The 18,767-nt window shown below is 53.3% G+C and overlaps 1 protein-coding gene across 6 annotated transcripts in view; it reads left to right on the forward strand.

Annotated features, from left to right (window-relative positions):
* The window catches only part of KLHL29 (kelch like family member 29), a 302,879-nt gene that overhangs the window by 120,317 nt on the left and 163,795 nt on the right, over nucleotides 1–18,767 (forward strand). Inside the window, exon 1 of one of the 6 annotated variants that reach the window (XM_047744563.1) lies at nucleotides 7,667–7,845. The exons of 4 other annotated variants lie outside the window; for them this stretch is intronic. The gene's annotated coding sequence lies outside the window, so the exon portion shown is untranslated. Of the gene's footprint in view, nucleotides 1–7,666; nucleotides 7,846–8,056; nucleotides 8,384–18,767 lie in introns of those variants that run through there. One more of the 6 variants, XM_047744567.1, reaches the window with a different exon arrangement.

Raw genomic sequence — 18,767 nt, forward strand, 5'->3', positions numbered from 1 at the left:
GGGAAGAAGTGACTTGGCCATGGAGGCTGGATCTTGACGCGTACGATGCACGGACGTCATCAGTCAGTGAATCACTGATGTGGCTTGTTTCCTTGGAGGTGCGATTGGAAAGAGGGGCCATGTCTGGGTCACCGTGGGCCAGCTCTGCTTCTCATACCCCAAACATCTGGACTCACAGAAGAAGGCTGAGTTTTGTTTTCATTCTCTCCATCTGTCCCTGCTGCGTTTGTCTCTGTCCGTCCTGCCTACATCACCTGGACGGAACCCACCTGGCCTTCCCGTTCCTCCGCTTCCATCAGAGCCGTCCCTGAACTGGTGCCTCTGCTCATGGTCCCAGTCCCGAGGAATGTCAGCACCCCTCCGTGTCTTCAGCCTGAAAACTGGGGTTCTTCCCAGATGCCTCTCTTTCCATCCACCCCGTCGCCAGCCCAGCACACTGAAGGCCCTTGTTAATGCCCTCAGTAGCCAGTCAATGCCAGGTCTCATCAAAACTGCCTCCCACATGTCCTCCTCCCCATCCCCGCCATCCCTGCCCTGCCCTGGGCCCTGGGTTATTCCTGACAGGACCCCGTGCAAGACCCCCGAGGCTCCAGGACCTGGCTAGTGTTCAGAGCCATGTCTTGGCCTCTGCCTCCTTCCCCATCGCCACCACGCCCCTCTCACCTGTTTGACTCCACTTACCCCCAAGCTTCTTTTAATCCCTGAACAATCCATACAGCTTCCTGACTCTGTTTCCATTACTAAGACAGTCTCTTTGTATAGAAGGCCCTTCCTCTCTTCTTCACCTGGTTGGCCTGCTTTGAAGACGATTCTGGCACCATGTCCCCCAGAAACCTGTTCCAGCTGAGCCTGCAGGCCTTGGGGCCTCCATCCCTTCTCCCACAGCTCCCTGTGTTCTTCTGTGTAACTCTATCCACGTTATAAAAAACCATGAGCGTCCCCCCCTTAAAGGCAAGAATGCTGTGTTCCGTGTCTGAATGTGGCCAGCATCATGCCCAGCCCGCAGAAGAAAAAGAACTGTTCACGATAGTGTGTGAGAGCAAGTTCACTGACAGCTCCCCAGCAAAACCACACCTCTGCAGGGGGGTCGAGGGGAGGTCCTTGCACAGTGCCTGGCCATCCCGTCTCCCCTCGAGGGCCTGAGCATTCACTTGGGACAAAGACTCAGCCTAAGGAGTTCCAGCCCCCATGGTATCTCTTGCTATCTCTCTCTCAAATAAAAGTAAATAAAATCTTTTAAAATAAATTAAATAAAATAAATAAAATCTTTTTTTTTAATCTTTAAAAAAAAATAAAATAACCCCCTCTTGATTCACACATACACACGCACACGTGCACACACACAGCATGCAAATGCTAAACTGGCCAAACTCAGTTCCAAGCCCAAGAGACAGGAGATCCTTTCCCTCTCCCCCTCCTCCCACCCACTTTGCAGACCTTCCAGGGGTAATGCTCATAATTTGGGTTTTTGTGGCATGACACAGCAAGCTAGATTATGAAATTGGTCTCTGTGGTCTAGCCACACAGACCCATGACCACAGATGGCTTTGTCTCTACAGGGACGTACAATCTGAATCCCAAACAGCCGACTTCCTGGCAGTCTTTTTGGAATTCGAGCAGCTCACCAGCACGGGTCTGGGAAGTAGGACCCCAGTTCAGTTGGCCAATCAGCAAACCCACCAGGACCCCAGTCTGGGCTTGGTCTGGGACCTGGGGAGGCCAAGGAGGAATCAGAGCACAGAACCCCTGCTTCAAAGCCCCTATGGTCTGGTCTGGTGTGGGGTAGCAGTGCCCTGGGCACGGACCTAAGTCTCCCCAACCTGGCTCTGAGGACAGTGAACGGAGGGGCTTCGGGTAAGGGGAGGCAGAGTGGACTGGGGCAGGCCGATGACTAGCGTGCCTCTGCAGAGAGCACTGAGCTGGCCCCTTCCCAGCTGCCTCGTGGAGCTGAGACCACAGGGTCTGCAGGGAAGATAATATGCCAGACAAGCTTCTCACACCCCCCGGGTCCAAGGGCAAGGCCAAGTGGTAGCATTTTTTAGCCTCTCTCTCTTTTCCGGCCCAGGGACCTGCCTTCTGTGAACTTTTCTCTTAAAACTTAGAAATAAAAGCAACTGGACAGAAATTTTTTTAAAAGAACCCAATTAGTATAAAATTTGAAATGATCAGCCTTTCAAATTCTCCTTTCATCTTTCTAACGTGCAGACACAGAGGGATACCAGGCTTTCATGGTTTCTGCTTCTCTCCTGATGGGATTCCTCTCTGCCTCTCCGTCCATACTATGAGGCTGGACAGCGGCTCGAGGGGCCCTGTTCCCTGGGCTGAGCTCTGCTCACCAGCTCCCAGCCATAGGAAAGTACGTTAGTGTACCATCTTCTTGCCTCAAATACACCTGGCTTTCTGCTCTTTGAGCCTTGCGAGGTTAATAGCATGTGAGAGGGAAGTAGGTGTTTCTCTTCCCATCAGCTACTATAGGGACAAGTCATTGTCCACCTCTAGTGGCTCAGTTTTCTCATCTATAAAATGGGCATGGTAAGAATACTTATCTCAGAGGGCACCTGTGAGAAGCAAATGAGATAGTACGTGGTTCATAAGAAATACCGAGGAAAGGGTTGGATAGAAGTAGGATTTAGAGTAAATACTGTTACCACTGTTGTCAGGAATTATTACCTGGAAGCAGACAGGCTCCGTGAGCTGGGGGCTTACGTCGCCGACACACCGCTAGCTTTCGAGAACATCCTGTTCAATAGTGAAGCTTCCTTCTTCAGGCCAGCAGCTCCCTTCCTCTGGGCCCTGGGGTATCTACCATAGAGGAGACATGGGAGGTGCCCTCTGACACCTTAGCCCATATCACCCTGCCCCTTTAAGATTTGCATAAAATGTTCAGGGAGGGTTCACTATGACATCTTTTTCTTACCTACAAAGAAAGATTTTAAAAAATTGGGGGTCCACCCATTTGACTCGTGAGTAAAATGTCGGTCATCTCTGGGGAGCGGTGACCATCGAGGCCACCAGGATGGGGAATCAAATCCCCTCCCTTCTCTTGCCCCCCATCATGAATCCAGTGACTGTCCCCCTAGAAAGAGTGACTCTGGATGATGAATGAAGTCCCAACTCTCAGACCAGCTCGGGAAGCAGCCAAAGGGACCTATCCCATTTGAACAATCAATGCTTTCTTTTTATTAGTGGCTCCCTGGGAGCAGAGAAGGGGCCGGCTCTGTGAGGCCAGCGAGGGCCAGGCAGCTGAGAAGGAGCTCGTTTCTGGAAGTCCTGCACACTGTGCCCTGAGATGCACTTTCCAGGCCCAGGGCTGTTTAGAGACGCTCTGGCAGCCAGAGGCTGAGTGCGTCCAGAGGCTCTGTAGGAAGCTGTAGCCGCCAGGTGGGGACTGAGCTCCCTGGGTCAGCTGACCCTGTGCCCTGCTCCTCCCTTGCTGTCAACCTGATCTGGCCACTCCCCCGCCTTCCATACTCGACACTTTGTAGCAAGCTTTAGCCATCACCACCTCAGGCTTTGGGTTTCCCAGGGCTCCTGGCCCCCTGCCCTCTTCCTCCCCACCTCTTCTTCCTCTGGGACATCCTCACCTGCTAATTGAGCTAGAATGTGCCAGCCAGGCCAGCCCTGCGGCAGGACTGGGCTCCAGCCCAGGACTGGGGTGTCACCCTGCCTGAGGGCTGTCAGCAGGGTGGGTGTCAGCTTAAACCACCTTTGAGTATTGTGTGCCCCAGAGACAAGCCGAGTAAGGGAGACTCGGGGAGAGCAGGATGGGATGGAAGTCTTCCCCGTCTCGTGGAAGAGTGGCCACTCCAGGTCAAACAGACTCCAGCCCAAGCAGAGCCAGATCCCCCTAGAGATGGGGTCCTCTATGGGGGTGAGCATGATTAATTTTCTCAGGCTTGGCGTCTGCTGTTCCATGGGACCCAGAGCAAGTGCCTGTACCTCCCAGGATCTCAGTTTCCTAATCTGTGCAATGGGAGGGCTGGAGGGAGAGGAGCCTGTAGGAGTCTTTCAGGAGCCTTTCGGGCGGGCCTTCTGTGATTCATTGACTACTTAAAAAACAAAGACTTACAGCTGGGCTGGGCGGTGGGCAAGAGAGAGAACAAGGCCTGCCTTGTTTGCTTGTATCAGAATCCAAGGAGTAGACTCACTGGGATTTCCCACCCCGTGCTGGAGGTCAAGGCCAGGCCACTGCCATGACTCCTATTCCCTGGGTCCCTAGACCGTGAGACCACCAGAACTCGCTGGGAAGGGTCGATGCCAGTGAGTAATTACACAAGTCTTTTCTTTCAGTGAACTATGTACATACCCCCGCTCCTCAGGGGGAGACAAATTTCTGCATCATAGCACATGAAAGTCTTCCCATGCTTTAAGGCTACTTTTTCATATATTTTTCCTTAGGACAACACAAATCCTCATTATAGATATTTCTGTATTTTAGCAAAGGGAACCATACTCATAGTAATGAGATCCCTGAATAAAGTTCAGTTCATTTTCATCTCTTTCCTCCCCGAATATTACTGCTAGAAATGTTACATTATCATAAACCAGAGTTCAGGTTGCATATAGGGTTTTAACAATTGTCATTTTTCTCTGGATACAAATTCTGATTACTGCCCACATTTTACAAAGACCCTCTCCCTCACTCTGGGGTTTTCTTTGCAGGTATCTTTGACTGCTGGGCTCACAATCCAGACAATGAGAATTAAGAGGGATTATGATGGTGTAGTTCTGTGTCCTCTGTCCCTCTTCTCTGCCGGCCATCTGAGGCTCAGAGCCTGGGGCTGGGGTGTATGTGGGAGGTAATGTGAGAGGGGGTGATGCAAGGGGCTCCCCCAGAAGACTCTCCTTCTCCCGATCCAGAAGAACCCCTGGAGAAGGCTCTGGGCCCAAGGCCTCCAGTCTGGGCACTGCCTGCTGTGTAGGAGACCCCTTCCAGGCGATGTTTATAGGCTGGAAGCTCCCCGCTCGACCATATCACAAACCACTGGCAGGCTGATGCTTGGACTTCATGAGGGGTTCAGGCTCAAGGGCCTTCTCTTTGGCTCACTGAAGCTGCAGGTGCGCCTGCCCTTACAGCCTGTTCACTGGCATGACAGCCGAATGGGCCACCGTGGGTGGGGAGCTCCTTGCCTACTCAGGCTCCATCTCCTTCCTGTGGACTTTCTGGGAAGCCCCTCCCTCACTGCCCCCCCTGCCTACTGTAGGGATTAAGAAACTGTCTTTGGGGCTCCTGGGTGGCTCAGGTGGTTAGACATCTGACTCTTGATTTCGGCTCAGGTCATGATCTCAGTGTTGAGATCGAGCCCCACATCGGGCTCCACACTGAGCGTGGAGTCTGCTTAAGATTCGCTCTCTCTCCCTCTCCCTCAGGCCCTCCCCCACCTCTCTCTCTCTCTCAAGAAGAAAGAAAGAAACTATCTTTGGACTCAGATAATTCTGTATTTGAATCCCACTTGTAAGCTATGTAACCCTAGGAAAGTGTCTTCATTCCTGTGTCAGATTCTTTACCTGTAAAATGGAGTTTTATAATAACTACAACTAAGTTGGGAGGATGGAATTAGATTAATTATATCAAATATCTTAATCAGTGCTTGGTACCCAGCAGTGTCCTGTAGGTGATGGGGTGGCTGCACCTGTTTTCATTCCCACCCACAATTCCTCTAGCTTCTCCTCTGGGTCGTCTTCTCTCTGTCGCTTTTGCCCCCCCGGTAAGGCCCTAACTTTCTTTTATTTTAACCATGTTGGGTAAAGGCTCCTGAAGGGACCGTCACCCCCACACCCCTCTTCTGCAGCAGTGCCCATCCAGGGGACGCTCTCAGAATGACCCCAGGACTGTCTACTTTCCAAACAGCCTCACTCCCACAGCAAAAAGTGGGGATCACTTGTATCCGTGTCTCCTAGGAGAAAACCGAGGTTCAAAGAGTTCAGGCCAATTGCTCAAGGACACGCAAATGATACATGTCAGAGCCAGGACACAAGGCTCCGTGGAAGTCCAAAGCCCTCACTCTTAACCAGTCTGCAGCCTCGAGAGCATCCTTTCCTATGCAGCGGGGCCTTGATGCCCCAGGGGTCCTATGGAGGTAGTCTGGATGTTTGACCCTAAACCACCGAAACTTGCCCTGCTTGGTGAGGCTTGCTTGCCCTGCTTTTCCCAGTCTTTCTGCATCTTTTCTCATCCTCATTCATTCAGCTTGCTGTGGCCAGTGTGTTGCCTGAAGCAACAGCACCCCCTCCCCTCCTATAGGCCTACTTGTGTGCAAAGGAAGCAGGTATAGGCCGCCAACAAGGACACTGAGGCTTTGGTGTGAACAGGGAGCTTCTGCACGGTGAGGCCCTCTGGTTGGCTTGTTCGAAGGCTCTGTTTGATAGCTTCTGGACTGGTGTTTGGGATAAAGGAAAGGTAGCTCTTCTTTATTTCAGGGCAGACTGAAAACCTTTTGCTGTTTGAAATCTGATCAGGAAAAAAAAATACTTTTTTTTCAAGGTTCAGTAGTCATCCAAGTGGGATGGGAAGAAGAGGCGGGCCTTTCAGGTTCTCTTCCCATAGAGTGGGCTGGTTGCCCCAAAAGGGACTCAAGGTCTTGCATTCTGAGACGAGATGCCCATGACCCAAGCCCTGGGGAGGGGGCTTGATCTCCTCCAACCCCAGCCCTGGGTCCAGACTGTCTATTTTATTCCTGACTCCAGGGTCAGCTCTCTCTAGATGGGGTCATGTCACCCACCCTAGGGGCCAGGCTCCAGACCTATAAAATGGGGGCGTGGCAGGCCCCTTACCCCCACAGAGTTTGCAGAGTAAACTCCGCCCTGCATACGTTGTAGGGGTCCGAGCTTGTCATTGCTTGCCCTGGTCACAGTCCGCAGAAAACTGCCCCTGTGGGCAGATGTGAGAGCGGTCTTTGTGGAACTGACTGTTGGAGGCTGCACACCTGCCTCTCAGAGCTGGTTAGGGACACTTGGCGGGGGGTGGGGGGTGGTGTTCCAGAGCCTCAGATGGGAGGAGAGGGCGGAGGCATTCTAACTCCCAGAGATTCCTTTCACAGCCCCAATTTGCATTTTGCTCAGCAAAGTCTGGACCGGGAAAGCTTGGCACCTGGATGCCAGTGAGTAATGGCACAGCGTGTCTGGGGCAGGCCGGGGGCAGAGGACCCGCGTTCCGTGTGAGGAGAGCAAAAAGGGTGCAGACGTAGTCTCTCACAGTGAGTTTTCGAATTCCTCTTATGATCCTTCTTCCATTCTAAAGCAAAGGACATAAATGCTAAACTATGGTTCTTGCCGGGGCTGATAAGGAAACCAGTGAATGCAGGAGTCTCATTAAGAAATTCCTAAAATTTTCGTCTTATCACTGCTGCAACATAATACAGTAAGTATGTTAATTCTAACCTTGCTCAGCACCCCCCACCCCTGCAATCCCTTTTAGCTACGGCTGGCAGGGCCAACTGCGGCCCCTGCTCCAGCCTCAAGTGCTGTCAGATCCGGATTTGTCTCCCTGCCTCGGCTTTATGGACAGAGTCTCCAATTTGAGCAGACAGGGCTTGGCCCCTTTGCGCTACCAGCCGCTGCTGCAGTCGCTCGGTTCAGCAAGCATTGTCTGAATCCCTACTGTGTGCAGCTGAGGGCAGCGGGAGCCGGGAAACGTCCAGGTTGGGACGAACTCATCTCCTTGTGAGAGCCAATAAGATGAGGAGGGAGCCCTGATTTATAGGCCAAGCCGCCGGCCGACCTTGTCCCCAGCAAAGGCTCCTTTCAACAGGCTTCTCATCCAAGTGATTGTTAGCTGTTTGTACGGCTTGGACTTGGCAATGATCCTACAATTCCTGCTAGCAAAGAGGGAACAGGAATCTTGAAGTAAGTGTTTATCTCGTAAAGAGACGATTCATGGAGGAAGGCTTGTGCCTCTTTGGGGCCCGGCCTAGATGCCTCCAGCCGGGCTCCGTCATAGAACTTTCTGAATGGCTTGCTTGACTCTTCCGAATTCCTTCTCCATCTGGGGTTTCTCTCTCTCCCCTACGACACCGCAGGAGCAAGGTAGCACAGACTCCAATATTCCCATTTCCCGGAGCGGGGAGCCAGCGCCAGCGAGGTGAGGGGACTTGCTCCAGGCCCCGCAAGGGAGTGGCCGAGCCCGCCCCGGCATGCGCTGGCTCCTCGGCTGCATCTCTTGCGCTCCACCAAAACCAGAGCTGGCCCGGAGAGCAGAAGACGCGGCCGGGGCACGGGCGCCAGCTGGGCGGGCCTGGGCCCTGTGCAGAAGCTTGTGCTCAGAGGGTCGGAGGAGAGCCTGGAGCGGCTGCATCCCCTGGGGACTCGTAAGAGGTGCCGAGGGGGGACGCCGGGCGGCAGCTGCAGTCACACTGATGGATGTTTGGATGTTCGCAGTGAACGGGTGGGTGGCTTCCGCACACCCTCAGGCCAGGGTGGCCGCATGGCTGGCAGGCAGGGAAGGGCGGGTGGAGGGTGGGCAGGCATCACATTTCTGCAACACGATCCCAGCCAGGGCAATGCGGGCGAGCTAGGGGGACCGGGCAGCCTGGCCGTTCCTTCCTTCGTGGTCTTCTGCGTGGGGAGGGGCTGGGGGCCGGGCCGGGCCGGACGGGGTCGGGGATCTCTCTGGTTCTGTCTGCTCCTCATCTCTGCCCACCACACCAGCTTTGCCAGAGGAAACAATGCTATACGTCCCTCCCAAGACCCAGGAATACAGACACTGTGTTTAAAAGTCGGAGTTTCCGCGGGGACAGAGAGGAGAGAGGAGCACAATTGGTCTGAAAATGTTCCAGGAAAACAAAAGCCTCCCAGTCTCCCTGCCTCTCAGCAAAAGAATTGGAAAAGCCTTTCCAAGTGCGTGTGTGTTGGGGGATTGGAGAGGAGGCCCATTTATGTTTGCTAGGCGTCTTATTTGAAAGTATTTGCTCCCTATAATTTTTTTTTATTCAAACCCTCCCGGACTTTGGTTCTCAGCTGGGTGACAGTGATCGCCCAAATCTGCTGACATTCTGGCCCATAAAAATACATACTATAACTTGTAACGAGAGGGATTTGTTTCCAGAACATTTCCCTGAGTCAGCAGAGCACCTAGGTGCAGCCCCAGGTCCGGTCCTGGGGACGAGAGGCCCAATGCACCCCTGAAGGGTGCTGGGAGCTTAGTGTACCCGTCTAGACATGGAGGAAGGAGGAGGAAACCAGAGGAAGCTGGCTCTCTGCAAGCTGGAGAAGCCCCAGCCTGCCCCTGAAAGAGAAGAACTCTCCCTTTGTCCCCTGCCCACTGCTTGTCCCTGAGCCTGGCCCCACAGGAGGGCAGAGACGACTTCTGGGGCTCAGCCCGGAGAATTCCTTTCTTTTCTTGCTTCCTCCTACGCCACGTGGCATCAGATCATGACATTTCTGTTCGGTGCTGTCAGTGCCTTGGTTTGCGGAGAATGTCTGTGTACCCAGGTCCCCTTGGCCAAGAAGAACCGGTGCCCAGAGCCTGCTGGCATCTGCTGCTCCCTGTCTCCCTTCCCCTCCCATGTGACAACAGACAAGGAACAGTGCCTAGCCCAAGGTGGTGGGGCAGAGCTAAACAGGAGGCGATGCAGGCCAGTCCTTAGCTTGCACATCCGGCTGTGGCCCCACTTCAGCCCCATCCAGGAAGGGTACGGTCCAAAACCAGCTGTGATGGGCCTCACTCCTCCAAAACTTAGTGACCCAACAGCTCCAGCGCCTGCCTCCTGCCATAGGGAAGCCTGTGGGGCCAGGGCCCACCCGCTATTTTTAGAAAGCTATCAGGTGCACAGGATAGACACTTGCCTTTTTCCACCTGCTTGGGGTCATTATAGGGATCCTATGTCTCTGCCACAGGCCCTGCCTGTCTAGCAGGAGAGTCTCACTGTGGCTGAGGCAGCCTCCTGTCTCCCTCCCAGTGTCACCCAGCCAACTCTCCAGCCTTGCCTGGCCATGACAACTGAGCCACTGAGACCCTTGGCCCCTGGTCATTTTGTCCTTGGAATTACAAATGTTGGACACTAGCACTTGCCATCCCTCTACTTCCTTGAGAGGAAGTTCTCAAAGGTCAGAAAATACGGTCGGGTCAGGAAGTGTCTTGAATTGGGAACCCAGCATGGGGAGTGTTGATTCATGGGGCAGAAGGTCCCAGAGCCCTTGTTCTAGCAGGAAGGGGCACAGCGTGTGCGGCAAGCGGGGTGTCCCCGTGGGCGCTGTGAACTTCTTTCCCAGCAGTGGGCTTTCAGAGAAAGCTTCGTACGGTGGTGGTGCGTTGGGAAGGGTTTGACTGGGGAAGGCAGGAGGGAAGGTGTCACAGGCAGAGGGAAACTCCTAGGCTCTGCTCTTGGCCTGGAAGTGGGATGGGACCCAGGGAGACAGTAAGGCTTGCACAGCAGGCTGCACAGGGACAGCATGAGAAGGGCCTGGGGACAGCAAGAGGTGGCACCCTGCATAAAAAGCCTTGAATGCGAAGAGAGGTGCTTGGACATGATCTGGCGGATCGGGGGAGGGTGGGGACACAGTGGGCAGCTCTGCTCCCTGCGGCTGGGCTGCCGTGGGCCTTCCCGGCCATGGGGCAGCAGCCACCGCTTCAGGGCAGCCTCTTCATGAATTCATGAAGCCCCCCGACCGCCGCTCCAACCCCATTCCCAGGTTCTGTGAGTGTGGTCAGCTGGCCTGACTCGGTGGCTCCCAGGAGGCCCATTGCTGACATCCCTTCCCAGCTCTGTGGTCACTGCCTTCCCGTTGGGAGCTCAAACTCGAGCTGGGAGCGTTTGTACAACAGAGACAGGCAAATGCTATAAATCAGGGTCTTGCGGTTCTGTTTGCTTTGTCTGTCCCCCCACGCCCCCCCCCTCCCCCGCAAACATTTACCAGCACAGCCCTGGGTGATGGTGGCGCCTTTGTGACCGTGGCACGCCCCCTTCCCTGTGGAGGAGGCCAAGGGTAGCAGTGGAGACAGAGCCTCTTCCAGGACCGTGGAGCAGCCCTGTCATTAGCTGGTCAGTTCGAAACCAGACTCCTTAACCTGGACCACGGGGGCTGGGACACTCCTTTCTGCTTCCTCACCTGTGCCAGCTGGGGCCACAGTGAACTGCTTTCAGCTCCGTAAATGCAGCCAGCTCGCCTCCCTCCAAGCTCAGCACGTGCTGCCCCTCCTTGGGAGTCCCCCTCAGCTCATGCCAGCTCGGGCCTGCCGGCTCTGGGCACCGGAACTGCTGGGCCCGGGGCCTGGCACTTAGAGTCCTCTGGGTAAAGACACGCCCGGCCGTGGCTCTCCTGCCGCATGCCGGTGGAGCACGAGAGCCAGGTTGGGGAGGGACACCTTTTCCACGGTGGGCAGAGCAGCTTACCAGCCAAGAAAATATTGGAGCAGGACTTTCTTAACAGTCAGTCTGTTAGTCTTGCCTCCCGGGTGAAAACGCAGGCTTTATTTGATGCTTTAGAGTCGCAGAGCCCAGAGAATCCTCCCAACAGCCTTGTGAGATGAGCAGCACAGCTATCTTAGAGATGCGGAAACTGAGTCAACTGGTAGATCCCAAGCTTTGATCTTGGCTCCTCGGACCCTCCACTGGGAGCTCACTTCCTGAAAGGAGGGTTTCGGATCATCTGTCCCAAGTGAGCTCAGATATCAGGAGCCCAGCCTCTTGCAGGAGATCAGAGTACAAGGCCTGACTCCGGAGACAGGCCTGCAAACTGCATCACCCTTACCCCTCAAGGCCTTGCCTCCCAACAATGGGCATTAGTGGTGGCAAGGAATATGCTGTTGCATTTGTTGCTCTTTTGAGAAAAGAAAAAAACCTGGCTTCTTAGAGCTGTTGTATTTTATTTTTCTGTAAAGAGGAAATTAATTTTAGTCTTTCTTTTTGGTTTAAAATGTTGTTCTTTGCTTTTTCCGCCCTACAATTTAAAAGGAAACATTTGTCTGTTGAGAAAAGAAATGATAATTATAGACTAAAAATTGTTTCTATTCTGATTTGAAAAAGTGACAAAAAAAAAAAAATTCCATCGCACAGATGGGGCCCTGCTGACAGAGGGTGTTTAACAATAAAGCCCTGGGCTGGTTCGGGGCTCAGAGTGGCATTCGAGGTGGATTTGAGCTCAAATATGGCCTGGGGAGGGGCTCTACCCAAAGCCGGTCCCCATTTCTGGTGCTAGTTAGTAGTCACTGTGAGATGTGGACCCTGAGCCCTCCAGGTGGCTGAGCAGTGAGAGGAAGGAAGGACATGTTCCCTGTGGATTGTGTAGCCCCAATTAGGGGAGCTGCGTGGACAAGGTCAGGCAGTCCCTCGCACGGCCCCCGAGCTGCACAGCCACCTAGCTTGACTCCCTTAGCTGAGAATTTTACTTTTCAGCTTCACCAAATTACAATTGTTCCAAGTCCTTCGATCAATAAAGCAGGAAACTGATTAGACTGTGAAATTAAACTAATAATGCCACACTATTAACCCTTGATCAATGGGGAAAGAGCTCAAAGGGAAGGCTGTTCCTAAATCCATATTACCCTTTGGATACATGTATTTACTTTTGGAAGAACTCTGAGGAGCACACACACTCCCTAGATTCCTTTCTTTCCCGCAAAGGCGGCATGATTGGCAACGCGGTGCTACTGGCATGTGTGACGTGGAAGCCAAGATGGGTCCGGGAATGCCGGGTCTGCAAGGTGGCTGGGCTAGGGCAGCGCCCTGTGTCTTGGCGTGGCTGCGGGTGATGGCCTCAGTGCTTCAGCTGCATGTGTGAGCCCCACCGTCCCCCCACCCCCTGAACTGCCTTTCTGGCCTGTGGCTCCGGTCACAATCCGACAAAGGCACACTTGTTGCAGTGTCGGGGACTGTGTCTCAGGTGCGGCCAAGTCCTTGGAGGCCACGGCTTACCCCTCACCAAACATAAGCAAGACCAGGCAGCACCTCAAATATAAGTATCCAAACCAGTTCTGCTATAGCACTTATGTCCGTCCTTCTAGCCCTTTCCATTCGCTCCGCACTGCATAGTGTCAGCCCTCCAGAGCAGGAAGGCATGTGTCGTTACCCCCATTTAAGGGATGAACACACTGAGTCTGAAGGATTGATGCTGTGTGGTCACACAGCTAAGGAAGACAGGAGCCCAGCTCCAGAGCCCTCTGGTCGCCTGAGTTGTCTCCAAAGGGCTGTTCTGGAATGAGCCGCGTCTTCGTCCTTCCCTGGCCTGGTCTGAGGAGGCGCTCACACGTCCTTCCCACCAGCCCTCCACGGGGACCCGTCAGCCCCATCCCTGTGCAGTGTTGCCAAGGCTCAGACCCCCCTCTCCGAAAGCAGTGATGGTATTTAATAACTAATGACTCTAATGATCCTGCAGAAATGCTGGAGACCTGTTTTAGGAGAGATGTCAATTAGAGCCATCTGCACGGTGAATAAAGGAGGCCTACCCCAGCTGTACTGTTGAAACATGTTAGCGTTTTCCTACCAGCGGCCATATGGTACTTAACGAAAGTGAATTGTTCACACTGCACAACCCGCGCCTCCTGATGAATACCAGCATTTTGTTTTGGAAAATAGTTCTTCAATCGCGTGGAATATTTTTCAATGCAATAAGTAGCAAGTTGGAAGGCGGCAAGCCCTTGAATGCAAAAAGACTTCCATCACCTCGAGATGCTCTTCCTCCATCCCGGCCCACCCCGTGCCCCTGCCGGCTGCCGAGCCCAGCCCCACCCCAGCTCCCACATCCCACCTGGGCCCAGGCCTGAGCATCTGTCCCGAGTCTGCTCCGCCTCGCCAAGGCCACACAGGGTTCTTGGTCCACCGCACCTTAGTGTTTTTAATTCCGTGTGAAATTGAAAGCAGGCGGTTCAAAGCTATGTAGAACCAGAGCCTGGAGCTCCATCTGGAAGGCTGCAGACATCGGGCCAGAGTCCCCTAGAACTTGAAAAGTAGTGCAGGGTGTTTCATGGGGTGTGTGGCTTCAAGGAGGAGTGAACTTGCTATTTGCATCTGTTTTTTTTTTTTTTTCCCCTAAGATTTTATTTATTTATTTGACAGACAGAGATCACAAGTAGGGAGAAAGGCAGGCAGAGAGAGAGGAGGAAGCAGGCTCCCTGCCAAGAGAGCCCGATGCGGGGCTCGATCCCAGGACCCTGGGATCATGACCTGAGCGGAAGGCAGAGGCTTTAACCCACTGAGCCACCCAGGCGCCCCTTGGATCTGTTCTTTTTAAGAAGCGCAGGTCTCAAGTCCACACCTGGATACTCAGCGAGGGGGAGGTAGACTTTGTCGGGAGCTTAGCAGAAGCCAACCTGAAGCCCCTCTCCTCTTGTCACCAGCACAACACCACCAATCGGCAGTGACTAAAAGTCAAAGCTTCCTGGTGGCCACTCCCTGCCCTGGGGCCAGACATCTGGGGCCCCAGAGTGCAGCCGCCCTGTGGGTTCCATGAACTAAAAATAGATACGGTTCAGAAGCAGGTCATTGCCAACTCGAGGCTTTTGTTGGGCCAAGGAGAGCTGGTGATCACACTCCAATAGTTACGCCCCCACCGTTCACCCACCGCCAGATCATGCTGGGCAAGGGGGCCCTGCACTCCCCTTGGGGCTCTGTGACCTCAGCCAGATGAAGGCTCAGCTGTCAGGACCACCGGGAGGAGGAGACTATTTTATTGTAGTTTGCTCTGGGACCAGTAGGATTTCACTTGCTGGCACTGCCTGTTCTGGAACTTTCCCTAGAAGCGAAGTCACTTATTAAAGCTTAATAAAAGGTAAGATTGACTACAGTTCATGATAACAGAAGATCTGCGGCAAGTCCTGATACCCGAGATGTTCTTCACAAAACCGTGGTCCCATAAATCTCACTTATTTCCAATTCAGCAGCAACTGATCCCAAGTTACAATAATGATCCTAAGTTCAGCTGAACACGTCCTTAAAGGAAATCCTTCTGGGTGAAAAATAGCAGAAATCGTGCTCACATCTGTCCCTAATCGGCAGACTGCACAGTTGCTTTCTACATCCTGGTGTTTGCTCATTCTCACTGACACCTGGTACCCTCACAGACACGCTTCTGGCTAGCACCCTATCATGGTCGCACCCAAATGGCCATCTCACCAAGGTGACCAAGGCCAAGGGCAGCCTCTATGGTCCCCACTCATGAAAGGTGCCCAGAGCATCTCGGCTAAGTCACCAGCCTTTCCATTAAACCAATTCCAGACTGACCCATGCAGCTCAGGGCCCACCCTGCTGCCCTTCTCGCCCCTTAGTGGCTATGCCTACCAGTTACCCTTAAGAGTTAACCTTTCCTCCTCTGGAGGAATGGGGTTCGGGAAGGATGGGGCTAGTACAACATACGCCGCCAGGTATGTGAATGCTGTGCTCAGATACTGAATTTGATGAATTGCATTATAAAACTTAAAAACAAATTTAAAACTCTATTAACTCCCTGTAATGGCCTCCTCCTGGAGTGCACACACAGCAACGGCTCCCTGGCAAGGAGAGGAAATACTCTGGTTCGCGTTGTGCTCCACTCACAGCCAAAGGGAGACAGGCGGGAGCTGGCGAGGTGTGTAGTGGGCTCACACCCCCTCTGCACCACGCACCACCCCCTGCTCCAGGGTCCAGAGTGAAGCCCTTACAAATAGGCCATCATGGGATTCACATCACTGAGGGTACACTTTGCCTGCCTCCTAGGTTTTACCTAAATCCTGCTTTTCTTTCGAAGCATAAACACTTCTTTCGAGACTGGACCGCAGGAGTGGTGAGCTTACAAGATGTGGCTGAGGCCTGGGGGCTGGGGAGCCCCTCCACACGGGGAGCCTGTGGTTTGTGGGTCAGAGTGTGGGTATTGGGCAGGAGGGGGTTCACCCCCAGGATTGTCCTCCCACCCTCTGCACCAGAAGGGCAGGGCAGGGAGGTCTGTGGTTCGCTGGAGGCCTCTGCAAACCCAGGAGCATTCTGGGGAAGGAGGGGGATTGGCCTGGCTCCACGCTACCAATTGGAGAAGGATGAACTTTTGTTGAGAAAGGAGCCAGCCCTATAGCTGTGTGTGCGCACGGGCAGAGGGGAGGAGCTCTGCTGGCAGTGAGAAGGCCTGGAGGCCCTGGAGAGAGCTCCATTATGTCTCAGATACCCCAAGCTGAGAGTACAAGGGTCTGCGTAGCCTGGCCTTTGGGGGGCTCACGAGGCTCTCTGCCACCCAGTAGCTTCCACATCTGAGAGGCAGCTCTCCCTCCTTCCGTGCACATGAAGTGGTTTGGAGATCTTTGGAAGGAAAAGGCTGGTGGACGTACACGGCTGTCCTGGGGGGACCAAAGACAGTAGAGAACCTGTGTGTGTGTGTGAGTGAGAGGGAGGGCATGTGTGTGTGTGTGTGTGTGTGTGTGTGTGTGTGTTTGCAGATCTTTGTGTGCCTTGTAACGTGGCTACCTATTGGGCACTCCTGGGGATGCAGGGTTAATCTGGACTCTGTATCCAGGGATATCTGTCATTCCGAGCGTGCCCTTCTGGGCTAGTGTTCCACCCACTCTGGGGAGGAGGCTGGGACTATCCAGCCTGGGGTGCTAAAGAGACTCGTGGCATTAGGTGTTGAAGAAGACTTAAGCCCCTCCCAGGAGTTATGGAGCTGATGCAACACAAGGAGCTCCTGGTCTCTGACACAACTTCTATGTGTCTCCTGGGGAGCCTTGACCCTGGCTAGCAGAGTAAAGTCAGGTGCAGCGGAGGCTTCTAGAGAGTTCCTCCCCTGCCAGCTCTGGATGGAGTGGGGTGCTTGGGGTAAAGGGAAGGCAGATGACATTTGCAGGAGTTTGAGGCCCCCCCTCAAACTCAAACCCACAGTGTAAGCCAGAATTGGAGGCATTGACAGCAATGGAGAAAGGAGAATTTCCTCAGGCTAGCACACTCTAGAAGGCCCATTCCTGGGCAGCTGTGCTAAGTATAGGCCACCTCTGCCTCCAACCTTCTCAGCCTGCTTTGGGCCATTGTGTATAAATAAGACTACTTTTAGAAAAAATGATTTTACTAATTAGCCCCCATTACTTTAAATAAATATGATTTTCCTACGATATTAAAAGAGAAAGAGAGAGAGAGAGATGTGTGTGCACAATGCAGAGTTTACAGAGGTCCTTTTGTGAATGCGGTATTGCTCCTGCCATCTTAATGGAATTTGAACCAAGTAAGGAAGCACCAAGGTTCGAAAGTCCTCAGTGGTTTGAATGCCTCTCGGCCTCAGTCCCTACACCACCTCCCCTCCGTGCAGCAGGCTAAAGCTTTGGTTAGAGTGTATTTCTTCCCACAGCACAGAAAGCAGCAGAACATGGGCTCAGAAACATCCAGAGCCAGGGCTGAATCCCGGGGCAATGCTTTGAGAACCTGGGAAGTCACTTAGCCACATTGCACCTCATAGGGCAGCCGTCATCGTCATTATTTTATTCTTGTTAAACAAAATCATGGTGTGAAACACCTAGCCCCACGCCTCCTACGTAACAGCCATTCCATAAATGGTGGTTCTTCTTATGTCTCCGTGCCTTCGTTGACCCAGTGTCCTCCCTGCCTGGAGTTTTCTCCTCTTTCCGGCCTCCTGTTAAAATCCTCTGCATCCCTGAAAGGGTTAGCCTGACATCCCTGCCTCCAGAAAGCCTTCCCGCAGGCCGTGGCCGGAATGATGGATATCTCTGCAGCATCACAAGATTCGAACTTGGGCTCCAGCCCAGATACCATTCTTCTTCCTATTCTGCAGCGTGTCCCCTACCTGGCATGGCTGTGCCCAGTCCCATGCCCGGCCCAGAGCCAGGGCTTGAACAGGCTTATAGCCTGAATGGGACTTGAGTGGCTCTTGGGGCCCACAGTCTGCTCTGGGCTCCAGTGATGCAGAACTTCCCTTGCCAGACCACTGTGGGTAGCTAACGAACTGCAAAATTAGGGGGAGAAAAACCCTGCCTTTTGTGGTGACTCAGGGCTGAGGGCATCTCAGGTTTCACAGCATAAAACCCACAACAGGCTTTTTACAAGTCCCCTAACCCTGTTGATGCTACAGCAATCTTGACTGCTCTAAAAGATCCTGCCAAAATGCAGCCTGGCCCGAAGGAATGTTCTGGGCTGATGGAGATGGCCTGCCCCCCTTGATTGGGGTGGGGGTTATGCAGGTACATACATTTATCAAAACTTGTCACACTACACCCTTAAGAGCTGAGCTGTTCCTTTATGGGAATTGCATCTCCATAAAATTAATTAATTAAAAAAAATTGCAGCCTGCCCAGGCGGACCAAGTAGGAAGGGCTGTGCTGGCCCCTGTCTTCTCCTTCCTCGGGTGTGAGCTGGCATTGAGAAGTGTGGCTAAAGCCAGCATGTCACAGGGCCACTCCAGGAGCCAAGGGATAGAACAGCCTCTGTGCTTGTGGAATTATAATCCTTTCCACCCCGAGCCTGGTCTGGGTGCAGAGGTGTACCCCCCCTTTGCTCCCCTGCGCCCTCGCCCTAGCCTGCCTCTGCAGAGCTGCCTAGTGCCGGCTCTCAGCTTTGTGGCCTTGCTCAGCCACCAGCTGGAGGCCACCTGTCACCAGAGAGCAGAGGGTTAACATTAATGCAGACCCCCAGGCTCCTTTAATATCTGTGTGCCCATGTTCATAATAGCATTATTCATAATAGCCAAAGGGTGGAAACAGCTCAAGGGCCCATTCATGGACAGATGGACAAACAAAGTACAGTGAACTATTATTCAGCCTTGAAAAGGAAGAAACTGCTACAGTCACGGGTAGATACTCTAACCCAGATGAACCTTAAAGACGTTGTACTAAATGAAATAAGCCAGACACGAAAGGACGCATACTGTCT

Source organism: Lutra lutra, chromosome 9, assembly GCF_902655055.1.
Source record: "Lutra lutra chromosome 9, mLutLut1.2, whole genome shotgun sequence".
NCBI lineage: Eukaryota > Metazoa > Chordata > Mammalia > Carnivora > Mustelidae > Lutra > Lutra lutra.